Source organism: Megalobrama amblycephala, linkage group LG11 (assembly GCF_018812025.1).
Source record: "Megalobrama amblycephala isolate DHTTF-2021 linkage group LG11, ASM1881202v1, whole genome shotgun sequence".
NCBI lineage: Eukaryota > Metazoa > Chordata > Actinopteri > Cypriniformes > Xenocyprididae > Megalobrama > Megalobrama amblycephala.
The window spans coordinates 38,106,698-38,124,539 of NC_063054.1; the positions used below are offsets into that span (position 1 = coordinate 38,106,698).

The 17,842-nt window shown below is 30.8% G+C and overlaps 1 long non-coding RNA gene across 1 annotated transcript; it reads right to left on the minus strand.

The window, feature by feature from the left end:
- Positions 1-436: 436 nt before the first annotated feature.
- On the minus strand, positions 437-8,200 carry LOC125278633. The gene is made up of 4 exons (XR_007187189.1): positions 6,742-8,200; positions 3,347-3,543; positions 3,001-3,261; positions 437-1,085 (listed from the first exon to the last, which is right to left on the minus strand). It is a non-coding gene; the product is annotated as an uncharacterized LOC125278633 (long non-coding RNA).
- Positions 8,201-17,842: the final 9,642 nt, after the last annotated feature.

A 17,842-nucleotide genomic window follows, 5' to 3' on the forward strand; every position in this document is an offset into this window, starting at 1 on the left:
CTGACCCATGATCTGTGTAACACAAAACTACCCAAACGCTGGATTGTTACGTCTGACCCAGGATCTTGGTAACACAAAAGCTACCTGTAACGAAGTTCGTAAATGTGGGAAGAAGGAGGCGGGAACTGGCGAACATTCAACGTAACTTTAATGTAAAATAAACAAAGAACAAAACGAAAGTAATGCCGGCAGACCCTCGCGGACGTCTGCCGGCCACACAAACATAATAAAACATAACGTAAAGTCCAGGCCTGGTCCTCTCTCGTCCTTCACTGATGTCGCTCCTCCTTTTATGCCTCCGGAGCTCCTCCGTGAGAGACTCGAGGCCGGCACGCCTCACAGGTGACGCTCATTATCACTCGCGTCACCGGCCTTGCGCCGTTCCCTCACGGCTCTCGCCCGCCCTGCTCGTCACACTACCCAAAAGCTGGGTTGTTAAGTCTGACCCAGGAGCTGGGTAACACAAAAGCTACCCAAAAGCTGGGTTGTTAAGTCTGACCCAGGATCTGGGTAACACAACAACCACCCAAACGCTGAGTTGTTACGTCTGACTACACTGGAAAAATAACCCCAAAAAATTACCCAAAAGGTTCAACCCAGGACTTGGGTAGAAAAAAGTAACCCAATATTTTTTAGTGTATAAAAAAAGATATATTAATGCAAAAGAATTGAAGTGTTTAACATCACACAAATCTGAAGCATGCATGTTAATGAAAACAGAGCTAATTAAACACTGTTTTAATTTATATAATTTTGAAATATTCTCACATGCATTCCACTGTTTGCTGAATTAATTCCATTCTTTGCTAAGAGATGAAAATCAGAGAACTGTAAGTTAAAGTAAGGTGAAACCCATCAGAACACAAACTAGTGCTTTTGTTTGTTTTAGCAGTGCTGCTGACGAAGGGTAATTCAGAGGAGACGCTCGACTGTCAGTCACATCTGAGTCCCAAGACAAGATGCTTTAGTATTTAACATGTGATCCAGTGAAACTATGGGACACTGGCAGTAATGCAAAACAGATGGGAAATATTTTCAACATCAGATACGAGGGGCCATCAGTATAGAGTCTGAGGTTACATTCTCTGTAGACAGAAACAGAGGGAGAGAGGAGGAAAAGACAGATTACATTTTCAGATTACTCTGAAAACGAGGTGTAACAATCATCAGCACAAACTGAAGGAGATAGAGAACCTAAAAATTACAATACTGTACTTTAGTCACCCTCGTTTCATTCCAAACCTGTATGATTGATTTCCTCCGATGTCCGGGCAGTTCGGAACAGTGTGAACATTCTGCTAAACATCTCAAAGAAAGTTTGTAAAGTTCATATTTTGTATCAGATTTTATTTTATTTTTACTGTCTTTTTTGTTTTGTTTTGTTTTGTTTGTTGTTGTTTTTTTTATAAAGAAATTTAGCTGTGAGCCTTGGTCATATATATATATATATATATATATATATATATATATATATATATATATATATATATATATATATATATATATATATATATATATATATATATATATATAGTACAGTCCAAAAGTTTGGAACCACTAAGATTTTTAATGTTTTTAAAAGAAGTTTCGTCTGCTCACCAAGGCTACATTTATTTAATTAAAAAATATATTTCACAAAGTAATTTATTCCTGTGATGCAAAGCTGAATTTTCAGCATCGTTACTCCAGTCTTCAGTGTCACATGATCCTTCAGAAATCATTCTAATATGCTGATCTGCTGCTCAAGAAACATTTAATGTGTACAATTGTACAAAATATTTGTGTACAATATTTTTTTTCAGGATTATTTGATGAATAGAAAGTTCAAAAGAACAGTGTTTATCTGAAATCTAATCTTTTGTAACATTATAAATGTCTTTACTGCCACTTTTGATTGATTTAATGCATCCTTGCTGAATAAAAGTATTCATTTCTTTAATTTCTTTTCAAAAAAATAAAAATAAAAATTCTTACTGACCCCAAACTTTTGAACGGTAGTGTATAATGCTACAGAAGCTTTGTATTTCAGATAAATGCTGTTCTTTTGAACTTTCTATTCATCAAGGAATCCTGAAAAAAAAAAGTACACAACTGTTTTCAACATTGAAAATAATCATAAATGTTTATTGAGCAGCAGATCAGCATATTAGAATGATTTCTGAAGGATCATGTGACACTGAAGACTGGAGTAATGATGCTGAAAATTCAGCTTTGCATCACAGGAATAAATTACTTTGTCAAATATATTTAAATAGTACACAGATATTTTAAATTGTAATAATATTTCACAATATTACTGTTTTTTACTGTATTTTTAATTAAATAAATGTAGCCTTGGTGAGCAGACGAAACTTCTTTTAAAAACATTAAAAATCTTAGTGGTTCCAAACTTTTGTACTGTACTGTGTATATATATATATATATATATATATATATATATATATATATATATTCATTTTTAGTTCATGTTTATTTTATAATATTGTTTTAGTTAATGTTTTCCATAGATTTTGTTTTATTCAATGATAATAATCCTGTTTTGGGGTCAGTAAGATTTTTTAAATGTTTTTCAAAGAAGTCTCTTCTGCTCACCAAAGCTTCATTTATTTGATCAAAAATACAGTAAAAATTGTGAAATATTTCCAATGTAAATCAGCTGTTTTCTATGTGAATATATAGTAAAGTGTAATTTATTCCTGAATTTTCAGCATCATTACTCCAGTCTTCAGTGTCACATGATCCTTCAGAAATCATTCTAATATGAGGATTTGCTGCTCAAGAAACATTTATGATTATTATCAATGTTGAAAACAGTCATATGTTTTTGGAAACTGTCATACATTTTATTTTTCGGGATTCTTTGATGAATAAAAAAAGTTCAAAAGAACAGCGTTTATTTGAAATAGAATCTTTTGTAACATTATAAATGTCTTTACTGTCACTTTTGATTGATTTAACGTGTCCTTACTGAATATATACAACACACATTCCGTTGTTTACCTGATTGATTTCCTCTGTATCATTTCAGACACAGAAAGACCTCTGTCTCCAGGGTTTCTCAGCAGGGAGGCGCTAGCGCTCAGTCGGCCACAGATAAGCAACCCCATGCTGGGTGAAGCGTAGTGCCTCCCTCCATCCTTCCATGCCGCGCGGTTTCCTGCTCCTCCTGAAACCCCCTCCTCCGTCTGACAGGCTGCCCGAGTTCAGCTGAGGACGGCGCTGAGGAGAACAAACCTGGATCAGACCAGATCTGGATGTGTCCTGCACACAAGCGCCCGGGGAAAACAAGACTAACATATATCATCTATATTTTCAGCTCGGGTGAAACGTTCGTTTCCAAACTCACAAGACTGTATTCCCAGAGCTGCCTCCTTTTCCATGTTCTCTCCTTTCCATACATTAATATTGATGTTCGAACAAGCGTGGGTTTGCTCTTCACACACACAGGTTTTTGGCTGTTCCCCTACATGTGGCGCAATATTCGCTTTCCCTTCATCTGATCGTCCGCCGGCTCTCGCTTCATTTTAGGTGAATCAACGTGTGCTGAAAAGAGAAAGAAAGCATTAGAAAACGACAGCAAAGCTCTATTGCATCTCTCGCATCCTCGTCAGTCAGCATGCACTCAAAATAGACCCTATTTACTTTCTTAAACTCAAAAAAAGGCAAAATGAATCATTATTTTTAATTTAATTTAATTTGTATTTATTTTTTGATTTTATTACACTTTAATTATTATATTTTTATTATTTTTCCTCATGCAGTGTGTGGTTATTTTGTTCTGATGTCTTGTCAGTAATTTAATGCTGGTTCACGTTAATGTACTAAATGTTACAGTGATAAATAAATGATATTTTCTTCTTATATAAACTAGTAGCCTAGTCCTGTCGTTGTTGTATAATCCCTTGTGGATGTCTCGCATCTCTATAATAAAATAGAATATTCAGCTGCCGCAGTGAGCTTTCACTGAAATTCTGCATTTGAAGCTCAGCAACAGCCAAACCGGCTCTTGTGGATAATCATTTTAGCCGTTCCTATGGTGACGAAACAACCGAGGGTTGTCTTACGATCGCTTTTCTCAGATTATACATTTTCAAGCATTTTCAAACCTGCAAAAACATCAGAATGTGTGGCACCTATTAGGATTATGTGAAAACACATTTAGACAGATTACACTGATTTTATGCGTCAGAGATAAAATGTGCTGAATTCAAATGTGACAAAACAACTGATTGGCTACTGTTTCCAAGATATTTAAGTTTTTACATTTTACATCTCTGTATATTGTGTGTATATAGTACCTGTTTATGTAACACGCAGCAAAAGAGTTATATAAATCTAATTTATTATGAAACAACAAGCAAAAAAACTATTTTGTACATAGATTAGTGTCTTTAAAGCTTATAAGCTTTTCTTTACAGTGAATATTGAACATCACTTAACAAGTGCTTTTAAATTTGCTGACATTAGAAGTGCTCTATTTTCATAGAGAAAAACTGCTTTACATGAAAATCATCATAGATAACAGATAGACTTGTGTCATATATATAGTAGAGCTGCACGATTATGGTTAAATCAAGAATCACAGATTTTTTGTTTCAAACAGAGATCAAGATTCTCCCACGATTCTGAACAGACAACTAAATCTGAAATTTACAAGAGGTTCTGACAAACTGTTAATTGCTACAGTCTAATTAAAATGTTTAATTAATCAGAATGAATTAATTAAAAAAACAGTTTGAGTGAATAATTCAATGGCTCACTCATAAAGACATGTTTCATTACTGGATGAATCAGCATTTTGAACGAATCTATTGAGTGAATGATTCAATGACATACATTTTTAAGTGACTTGTGGCGTAAAAATGTAATTGATACAATCAAGTGCCAAGTTACTTTGAGAAGGTGTGATTTACTCTATTTTAATCGCTACCGTAGACATCAGTGTTTATATCTGAACTATAAACTTTCATCCCAGAATAATTTGAATGATTTTAAGACAGAAATAATGATAGTGTGTGGTTGAAAAGACTTAAATATTTAGAGCAGGTGGTCTTGAACGAGCCCAAACACAACATAAGACAATACGTAGATCACGGAGTGACATTGACAAGCTGCTTCGCCAAAGCAATAGGACTTCCGGGATCTGATCATGTCACGATTATGATGCAGTGTTTTCCAACGTCATTCGAAGTTTCAACCAATTGAAACTGGATCTCGGGTATGGTGGGTAGGGACGATGTGTAGAGACCAATCGGACACTGTTTTGCAGCTGGAGCACGCTTGGATTGGTTTGATTGCTCAGATCTTGATTTACCATGCGCCATAAAATCGGATCACGGAGCTGAAACAGTGCTGAAAGATCATCACTCATCCACCAGGATATTATTACTTGTTTAATAATTTTAAATATTTTATATATAAATATAATATATTTTTGTTAAATATATACATGCATGTGTATATATAATAAATATACACAGTACACACACACACATATTATTATGCATATTATGTAAACAAACTTTTATTTTGGATGCGTTTAATAGATTTGACAGCACTAAATAATATGCAAGAGGCAAGGTTATTGCAAACTAAAACTATTAAAAACATATTTTGTTAATCAAAATAGTTGAAATAAAAATAAAATATATATATATAAATAAGTTGCACTAAAGCTGAAATAATTGAAATAATTATAAATTACATCTAAATAGTAATAAAAAAACTAATTTTAAAAATGTTGCTTACTAAAATTGCACTAAAACTGCAAATAAACAAAAACTAAATCTGAACTGACTAAAATTGAAATTAAACCTAAATAGTAATACAAAACTGAAAATATAAAAACAAAACCTAATTCAAAATATTTATAAATAATAATAAAATCTACAATTTTGCATAAATAATTGCTAAAATAACACAGGTGAGTATGGTTTATCTGCTGTGGTGTTCTGAACGGTTGTAGTGCATTACTATACGGATGCTTGAAATAAACAAACATTATTTGAGTCTCATGTTAACTTTTTGCATACAACTTTCTCCATCCAAAATCATTCCTGATTCTCATTAGCAGCACAATATCCATCAAATCTCCCCAACCGCTCCTGTCATCTCCGGTTTAACAACCTGCGTTTATCCCTTCAGCATCACGAGTGAAATCAAAAGTCATTTTAAACTTGTGCTCTGTTAGTTTTCAGTCTGTCATTCGCAGTGCCCTACATATGCAAAGCCGGGATTATAAATATCAGGGCAGGGGAAAACGGGTTTCAATGGAAAAGTTTCTTCTCATTGCCCTTATGTTCCTTTATATTCCTTATCTATCTTGGCTTCCTTTAACCTTGCATTTTAAGACCAATATAGATTTTTCAACACTGATAATAATCATAAATGTTTCTTGAGCAGCAAATCATCATATTAGAATGATTTCTGAAGGATCATGTGACACTGAAGACTGGAGTAATGATGCTGAAAATTCAGCTTTGATCACAGAAATAAATTATACTTTACTAGATATTCACATAGAAAACAGCTGATTTGCATTGTAATAATATTTCACAATTTTTACTGTATTTTTGATCAAATAAGTGCAGCCTTGGAGAGCAAAAGAAAAACATTAAAAAAAATCTTAATTATTGCCAACTTTTGACTGGTATTGTAAATCTATTTTTTGTTTAATAACTAACGCTCATACATGTACTGCTATGTCATAAATCTTTAACATCATTTTATAAATAACTGTACCTTTTGTACTGTAGTCAATAATACAGGGTCGTTCACCCAGAATGCCTGCGCAAAGAGAGGGAAAAAACCCTGACCCGCCCTCTTCACTCGGGTTAAGGTTAGGTTTGCCTTTTCACTTGAATGTTTGAGTGTCGTTAACTTCTCCTCCTAGAAGGACGAGGACAAATAAGGACAGGGATCATGTCGACATACGAGGTCATGAACGTATGGAGAACTCGCATTTAGTTATTCTTTAACAGCCAAAGGAAAAATGTTCACTTATGCTGTCATACAGTCTTTCTGTAAAACAAAGAAAAAGTGTTTCACAAACATTCAAATATTAAAATTACAATACTTCTGAAACATGGCATAGAACAATATTAAGGCTGATATTATCTGCTGATACAGACCAATTCAGAAAATATGCAAACACACACATACATATATACACAAATAAGGACAGGAATCAGGAATCATAATACAGGCATTCTATATATATATATTATTAAGTTTTTGTGCATCAACTGCTATTTCCATTAACTCGTGTTCAAATGCCCGGAACAGAAATGGATCAATTTAACCCATCTGTACGTTTTAACCCATGTTCCTGTAATGTGAACCGACAGCAAATTTGCTTAGTTTCGTTTATGACCCGCTTTGACCCAGAGAGAAAACAGGTCCCATGTCCCGGGTCAAGGTAATATTTGGAAAAATGTGCCCCATCAGCACAAGGAAGCATCTTCAAACACAGCTTGACCTCTTGGTAAAGGTTAAACGGTTGCATGAAGCGCATGACATGATAATCTATGGAACTGTGTGTTCTTTACATGCACACAAACACTGGCTGGTTAATGTATATGATTTAACCCTTCGAGTCTGTACAGAAGAACAGACAGTTTCATCTGCTAAGAAGTCAGATGATCTGAGAGGTTGTTCTGGTGCTGAAAATATGTACTCATGACTTTATCTGCTAACAGAGGCTGAAATTGTATTTTGATTCGTATCCTGCAGGACGGATCAGTAATGGCTACACGCCAGTAACCAAAATCAATTTTTCAACAAAATAACTGATATGTGTGTCCAAAGGGTTGTTATAGAATTAATTTTGTTACTTGAAATAACTTGTTTTATTTCAGCTAGTTTCCAAGGCAACGTTTCTCACTTTCATTTAGTTTAACTTAATGTACGAAAACACCTAAACCTAAAGAAAAAATGAATAAAAACCTGGCATATTTAAAAAAAAAACAAAGACTAATAAAAATGACAAACACACACAACAAAAATAACCAAAAATAAAAACATATTAGAGGTATTAATAAAAAGTATAATAGTATTACTAAAATAACACTGGTGTCCAATTTATGTTTCAAAAACAGGTTAACTTGTACATCAGTTATGTTATAAGAAATGAACTGAATTCAGAAATGAATTATTAAATTAGTTTCATGAACTATTAACAGATAATCCAATTATTTAAGGGTGAATCTCACCAAATCTGCCATGTCTATATCTATCTATCTATTGAATAAAGAAAATTAATTTATGTTTTTGCATTGGAGCATTTTTTTTCATGACATTCAATCAGCACTACATTGAAAAAAAAATATGTGTAGAATATATTTTCAGTAAGAAATTATCAGTACTTTTCACAAATAATTACAAAAAGTAACAAATCGAATTATACACAGATTATACATATAGTATTTTCTTGTAAAACGTGCTCCAATAATCTTCAAAAAATCATTTTCACAGTGTATAGTGTGGAAAAACCTCATTATCATAGATATATTGTACGTATGTGTTATATCATGATAAATTATTTAAACTGTCAAGCATACAGTATTTGTAAATGTACATCATGGCATTCTAGTACACTACATATATGCGTGTATATACGCTTCATTTACTGACTCTAGTGGTTTGTAGAGGCGAAGGCTATCCGAGGCCGCGGTTGCTCAATGTTTTGACATGTATTATAGGAATACGGATGGCCTACGCCGTGCCCTGAGGGTCTCCGGGTGGGTTTGTGTGAGGTTGTTTGCTTCTCTGACATGATTCTCTCGGCTCTCAGATAAGACTCAGAGGGGCCTCTCTTCTTGTTGACAAAGACCCATTTGTGTCCTGTTGGAACACCCGATCAAAGCACGATCCCCGGGATGAAGCACACACACAGGGAATGCCAGTAAACGCGTTTTCCTGATTGGGAAAGCAACTTTATAATGAGTGATCATAGCTCAATGTTTTGATCTTCAATCAAATGAACCATCATTTAAACCAAACTGCCATTGTAATGAAGTTCAAAAATCAAAATATATTAGTAGAAACGCTAAAAAACAAAATGTATATTAAATATCATAACATTAAGACTTAAAATAAACACGTGTCACAGCCTTTACAAAACTTAATATTTAAGAAAAAAGTGCACTGTGATGTTGGTTAAATTGATATATATTAAATAATAATAAATATTCAATATATCACCTAGTCCTAATGAGCAATACTGTGCTTCCCGTAAGAAGAGAATGATTTTCAGCAGCTAAAAACAGAAGCTTTTCACTAAACACAGATTCTTCACACAGTATGTGTATTTGCCTTCGAGGTTAATACTTATTAAAGACAGTCAGAACGCCACAGATCTGTTATTTACCTCTCTAAAGCCTTCAGGTCAAAAGCTCAGATGTCAAACTGAAAGCCAAGGGTTACACCTCACTCCAAACGTACACTGCATTTCACTCGGACGGATATTAAGTTGGAAACTGATAGGTATTAATCAAACATTTTCAAATTGTTCTGCATTTTTGAAAGGTTATTAATAAACTACTTGGGATTCTGTTAATCATGGCATTGTATTTTACCCCTACAATGAATATAATTGCTACTGCCTTAAACTATTATTTTATAGACATTATGTCATAAAACAGTACCAGAAGTTAATAGCTAGAAACAGATATTTCAGACTCAATATGGACTGATATTTGCTTTGTTTTTTAATAAAAATGAACTAAATTAGTTTATAATAATGTCTTCTGTAGAATTGCTTTACAGCTGAAATTTAATTTGTTTCAAAACTGATGAATGCTGCAACACTGACACTGTTATTGAACTGAACTGAATCAACATTGAACTGGATTGAATCTGTTTAATAATTGATTAAATTTGCAACACTGACACTGTTTTTGAACTGAATTGAATCTGTTTAATAATTGAACTACAACATTGACACTGTTATTGAACTGAATTGAATCTGTTTAATAATTGAACTGCAACATTGACACTGTTATTGAACTGAATTGAATCTGTTTAATAATTGATTAAATTTGCAACATTGACACTGTTATTGAACTGAATTGAATCTGTTTAATAATTGATTAAATTTGCAACATTGACACTGTTTTTGAACTGAATTGAATCTGTTTAATAATTGATTAAATTTGCAACAATGATACTGTTATTGAACTGAATTGAATCTGTTTAATAATTGAACTGCAACATTGATACTGTTATTGAACTGAATTGAATCTGTTTAATAATTGAACTGCAACATTGATACTGTTATTGAACTGAATTGAATCTGTTTAACAATTGATTAAATTTGCAACATTGACACTGTTTTTGAACTGAATTGAATCTGTTTAACAATTGATTAAATTTGCAACATTGACACTGTTATTGAACTGAATTGAATCTGTTTAATAATTGATTACATTTGCAACATTGACACTGTTATTGAACTGAATTGAATCTGTTTAATAATTGATTACATTTGCAACATTGATACTGTTATTGAACTGAATTGAATCTGTTTAATAATTGAACTGCAAAATTGATACTGTTATTGAACTGAATTGAATCTGTTTAATAATTGATTAAATTTGCAACATTGACACTTTTTGAACTGAATTGAATCTGTTTAATAATTGATTAAATTTGCAACATTGACACTATTATTGAACTAAATTGAATCTGTTTAATAATTGATTAAATTTGCAACATTGATACTGTTATTGAGCTGAATTGAATCTGTTTAATAATTGATTAAATTTGCAACATTGACACTGTTATTGAACTGAATTGAATCTGTTTAATAATTGATTACATTTGCAACATTGACACTGTTATTGAACTGAATTGAATCTGTTTAATAATTGATTACATTTGCAACATTGATACTGTTATTGAACTGAATTGAATCTGTTTAATAATTGAACTGCAAAATTGATACTGTTATTGAACTAAATTGAATCTGTTTAATAATTGATTAAATTTGCAACATTGACACTTTTTGAACTGAATTGAATCTGTTTAATAATTGATTAAATTTGCTACATTGATACTGTTATTGAACTGAACTGAATCTGTTTAATAATTGATTAAATTTGCAACATTGACACTGTTTTTGAACTGAATTGAATCTGTTTAATAATTGAACTGCAACATTGATACTGTTATTGAACTGAATTGAATCTGTTTAATAATTGATTAAATTTGCAACATTGACACTATTATTGAACTGAATTGAATCTGTTTAATAATTGATTAAATTTGCAACATTGACACTATTATTGAACTAAATTTAATCTGTTTAATAATTGATTAAATTTGCAACATTGATACTGTTATTGAGCTGAATTGAATCTGTTTAATAATTGATTAAATTTGCAACAATGATACTGTTATTGAACTGAATTGAATCTGTTTAATAATTGAACTGCAACATTGATACTGTTATTGAACTGAATTGAATCTGTTTAACAATTGATTAAATTTGCAACATTGACACTGTTTTTGAACTGAATTGAATCTGTTTAATAATTGATTACATTTGCAACATTGACACTGTTATTGAACTGAATTGAATCTGTTTAATAATTCATTACATTTGCAACATTGATACTGTTATTGAACTGAATTGAATCTGTTTAATAATTGAACTGCAAAATTGATACTGTTATTGAACTGAATTGAATCTGTTTAATAATTGATTAAATTTGCAACATTGACACTTTTTGAACTGAATTGAATCTGTTTAATAATTGATTAAATTTGCTACATTGATACTGTTATTGAACTGAATTGAATCTGTTTAATAATTGAACTGCAACATTGATACTGTTATTGAACTGAATTGAATCTGTTTAACAATTGATTAAATTTGCAACATTGACACTGTTTTTGAACTGAATTGAATCTGTTTAACAATTGATTAAATTTGCAACATTGACACTGTTATTGAACTGAATTGAATCTGTTTAATAATTGATTACATTTGCAACATTGACACTGTTATTGAACTGAATTGAATCTGTTTAATAATTGATTACATTTGCAACATTGATACTGTTATTGAACTGAATTGAATCTGTTTAATAATTGAACTGAAAAATTGATACTGCTATTGAACTGAATTGAATCTGTTTAATAATTGATTAAATTTGCAACATTGACACTTTTTGAACTGAATTGAATCTGTTTAATAATTGATTAAATTTGCAACATTGACACTATTATTGAACTAAATTGAATCTGTTTAATAATTGATTAAATTTGCAACATTGATACTGTTATTGAGCTGAATTGAATCTGTTTAATAATTGATTAAATTTGCAACATTGACACTGTTATTGAACTGAATTTAATCTGTTTAATAATTGATTACATTTGCAACATTGACACTGTTATTGAACTGAACTGAATCTGTTTAATAATTGATTACATTTGCAACATTGATACTGTTATTGAACTGAATTGAATCTGTTTAATAATTGAACTGCAAAATTGATACTGTTATTGAACTGAATTGAATCTGTTTAATAATTGATTAAATTTGCAACATTGACACTTTTTGAACTGAATTGAATCTGTTTAATAATTGATTAAATTTGCAACATTGACACTATTATTGAACTAAATTGAATCTGTTTAATAATTGATTAAATTTGCAACATTGATACTGTTATTGAACTGAATTGAATCTGTTTAATAATTGATTAAATTTGCAACATTGACACTTTTTGAACTGAATTGAATCTGTTTAATAATTGATTAAATTTGCTACATTGATACTGTTATTGAACTGAATTGAATCTGTTTAATAATTGAACTGCAACATTGATACTGTTATTGAACTGAATTGAATCTGTTTAACAATTGATTAAATTTGCAACATTGACACTGTTTTTGAACTGAATTGAATCTGTTTAACAATTGATTAAATTTGCAACATTGACACTGTTATTGAACTGAATTGAATCTGTTTAATAATTGATTACATTTGCAACATTGACACTGTTATTGAACTGAATTGAATCTGTTTAATAATTGATTACATTTGCAACATTGATACTGTTATTGAACTGAATTGAATCTGTTTAATAATTGAACTGAAAAATTGATACTGTTATTGAACTGAATTGAATCTGTTTAATAATTGATTAAATTTGCAACATTGACACTTTTTGAACTGAATTGAATCTGTTTAATAATTGATTAAATTTGCAACATTGACACTATTATTGAACTAAATTGAATCTGTTTAATAATTGATTAAATTTGCAACATTGATACTGTTATTGAGCTGAATTGAATCTGTTTAATAATTGATTAAATTTGCAACATTGACACTGTTATTGAACTGAATTTAATCTGTTTAATAATTGATTACATTTGCAACATTGACACTGTTATTGAACTGAACTGAATCTGTTTAATAATTGATTACATTTGCAACATTGATACTGTTATTGAACTGAATTGAATCTGTTTAATAATTGAACTGCAAAATTGATACTGTTATTGAACTGAATTGAATCTGTTTAATAATTGATTAAATTTGCAACATTGACACTTTTTGAACTGAATTGAATCTGTTTAATAATTGATTAAATTTGCTACATTGATACTGTTATTGAACTGAACTGAATCTGTTTAATAATTGATTAAATTTGCAACATTGACACTGTTTTTGAACTGAATTGAATCTGTTTAATAATTGAACTGCAACATTGATACTGTTATTGAACTGAATTGAATCTGTTTAATAATTGATTAAATTTGCAACATTGACACTATTATTGAACTGAATTGAATCTGTTTAATAATTGATTAAATTTGCAACATTGACACTATTATTGAACTAAATTTAATCTGTTTAATAATTGATTAAATTTGCAACATTGATACTGTTATTGAGCTGAATTGAATCTGTTTAATAATTGATTAAATTTGCTACATTGATACTGTTATTGAACTGAATTGAATCTGTTTAATAATTGATTAAATTTGCAACATTGACACTATTATTGAACTAAATTTAATCTGTTTAATAATTGATTAAATTTGCAACATTGATACTGTTATTGAGCTGAATTGAATCTGTTTGATAATTGATGAACTGTGCAACATTGACACTGTTTTTGAACTGAACTGAATCTGTTTAATAATTGATTAAATTTGCAACATTGATGCTGTTATTGAACTGAATTGAATCTGTTTAATAATTGAACTGCAACTGACACTGTTTGTGAACTGAATTGAATGTTTAATAATTGATTAAATTTGCAACATTGATACTGTTATTGAACTGAATTTAATCTATTTAATAATTGATTAAATTTGCAACTTTTACACTATTATTGAACTGAACTGAATTGAATCTGTTTAATATTTGATTAAATTTGCAACATTGACACTGTTTTTGAACTGAATTGAATCTGTTTAATAATTGAACTGCAACATTAATACTGTTATTGAACTGAACTGAATCTGTTTAATAATTGATCAAATTTGCAACATTGACACTATTATTGAACTGAATTGAATCTGTTTGATAATTGATTAAATTTGCAACTTTTACACTATTATTGAACTGAATTGAATCTGTTTAATAATTGATTAAATTTGCTACATTGATACTGTTATTGAACTGAACTGAATCTGTTTAATAATTGATCAAATTTGCAACATTGACACTATTATTGAACTGAATTGAATCTGTTTAATAACTGATTAAATTTGCAACATTGATACTGTTATTGAACTGAATTTAATCTATTTAATAATTGATTAAATTTGCAACTTTTACACTATTATTGAACTGAATTGAATCTGTTTAATAATTGAACTGCAACATTGATACTGTTATTGAACTGAACTGAATCTGTTTAATAATTGATCAAATTTGCAACATTGACACTATTATTGAACTGAATTGAATCTGTTTAATAATTGATTAAATTTGCTATATTTATACTGTTATTGAACTGAATTGAATCTGTTTAATAATTGAACTGCAACATTGACACTATTATTGAACTGAATTGAATCTGTTTGATAATTGATGAACTGTGCAACATTGACACTGTTTTTGAACTGAACTGAATCAACATTGAACTGAATTTAATGTTCAATTGATGAACTTTGCAACATTGATACTGTTATTGTACTGAATTGAATCTGTTTAAAAATTGATGAACTGCAACATTGACACTGTTATTGAACTGAATTGAATCAACACTGAGCTGATCTGAACAATGACACTGTCTTCAGTAGAGCTGCTTTAAGCTGAAATCTAATTCGTCTCATATTTGATGAAGTTTGCATCATTGATTCTGTTATTTTCCTGTTTATTGCCGTGAAGCTGTATTGTATAAAGCGCTATAGAAATAATTGTGAATTTTCAGTGAACCTGAAACAAACTCGCAACCAAATATCTAAGAAAAAAAGTGCAAGCTTAAGAATCAATGATTGAAAAACCCATATATGGACAGACTTTTATACTAAGTATTGGGACAAACAAAATGTCCATGATGGTTATGATCCTGAATCGAACTGTTGTTTGTATAAAACCCTCAAAAACATCATGTAACGCTGGGATTCCTGAGGTTAAAATCACGCTTCATGACAAACAAACAAACATGGCCCTCTCACAAAAGCACTTCTGTTCTGCTCGTCCGCTAAATACGTCATCTGCAGCCTTTGTAACGAAGTAATGTGGACCGACAATAAATTAAAATCACTAGTTTGGTAGAAATGCGCTGTGAGTGAGCCTGACGCACGAGTCGTGACTCAAATCATTAGTCTGAGGAGAGACTCTCCTTTCATCATGTGAACAGAAACATGGACGCGCTGGCTGTCCTCATTTGCCTTCCATGCTAATAATAGCGCCGCTCTTCAAAGTTAGCAGAGGACTCGCATTTACATTCGTTTCAGGAGAAACTCACAGAAGCTCTCTTTGGCCGAGGATGAATTCGAGCAGATCGAGCAGACGTTTGCTGAGCGTCAGGAGATTTTCAAAATACAAACAGGGTCATTCCTGATTTAACCTGGTGACCTTTGGAAAATGCACATGCTTTTCTGTGTGCAGTCGTTCGCCTGCTAGATGCTAAATTGATCTGCGTATAGAATACCGTTCAAAACTTTGGGTTCAGTAAGAAAGAAATAAATACTTTTATTCATCAAGGACACATTAAATTAATCAAAAGTGACAGTAAAGAGAAAACCGGTACGATTTGGACTTACACATTTTTAGATTTTTTACCAAAATGTATTACTTTTCTGAACACCCCACAACATTAATGACATATTTAACTTCCAGAAAAACATATTTTCCCATCTCATGCATCAAATCCCTATTATTATTATTATTGGTCATTATTTTAAGTTATGGACACTTTTATAAAATGTATTTGTAATAAAATCAACATTTCCTATTAATCAGATGTCCCTCACACTAATTCAGTCATTGCAAATATAAAAGTGACATAAAATCTCACACTTTTGCTACTAAAGCCTGAAATGGGCACTTTTTGTGACAGAAACCTCATCATTTCTGATCAAAGGCTTCACTTCAGAATTTGAACTAAAATCAGTTTTCTTATGATTGATCTGAACATTTCAGACAGAGTTCAACTAACTTTAAATTACTTTTTCATAAACTTAACAAAATATGGTTTGTGTAACGGGGTCGAGGGGTTACTGAGGTACGGAACTAAATCATGTGATTTTAATGAATAATCATGAAAAAACATTACCAGCAAAAATGCACAGATGGAATGGCAAAATGAATGAACTTTTTCCTCATTATTTTATTATTCATATCCCAAGAACACTTTCATAGAAGGCCTTGAGGGACGTGACGAAATAGGCGGTGTCAACTGAAAAAAACTAAATAATTTCTAATATGAAGATAAAATGTATGTCATGTTTTTAAACATTATTAAAGGAGTCATTTCAATTAATACAGAAAGCTTTTAAAAATATATTTTGGTGACCCAATAGATAAAATACACTGAAAAAGGTCAGAGGGACTCAAATAGTTCCGGTTTCGTGGAACGACTCAAAGACGTGTTATTCTCAAATAAATGCAGTTCTTTAAAACTTTCTGTTCTTCAAAGAATCCTGAGAAATAAACTGTATGACGGTTTCCATAAAAATATGACTGTTTTCAACACTGATAATAATCATAAATGTTTCTTGAGCATCAAATCATCATATCAGAATGATTTCTGAAGGATCATGTGACACTGAAGACTGGAGTAATGATGCTGAAAATTCAGCTTTGATCACAGGAATAAATTATACTTTACTATATATTCACATAGAAATAAGTTATTTTAAATTGTAATAATATTTCAAATTTTTACTGTATTTTTGATCAAATAAATTCAGCTTTGATCACAGGAATAAATTATACTTTACTATATATTCACATAGAAATAAGTTATTTTAAATTGTAATAATATTTCAAATTTTTACTGTATTTTTGATCAAATAAATTCAGCTTTGATCACAGGAATAAATTATACTTTACTATATATTCACATAGAAATAAGTTATTTTAAATTGTAATAATATTTCACAATTTTTACTGTATTTTTGATCAAATAAGCACAGCTTTGGTGAGCAGAAGAGACTATTTCAATAAATCTTCAAACTTCTGAACAGTAAAACCCCTTCTTTTTTTTTAAATAAATAAGATTTTGCACTTATTTTATTTGCATTATTTTACATTATTTTAGTATTATTTTTTATCCTCCTCAAGTCTCATAGTGGGTTTAAATATCATACAGAAAATACAGTGCAACATGTGCAGTGCAAATCTGTCACATAGGCTACATAAAATTCT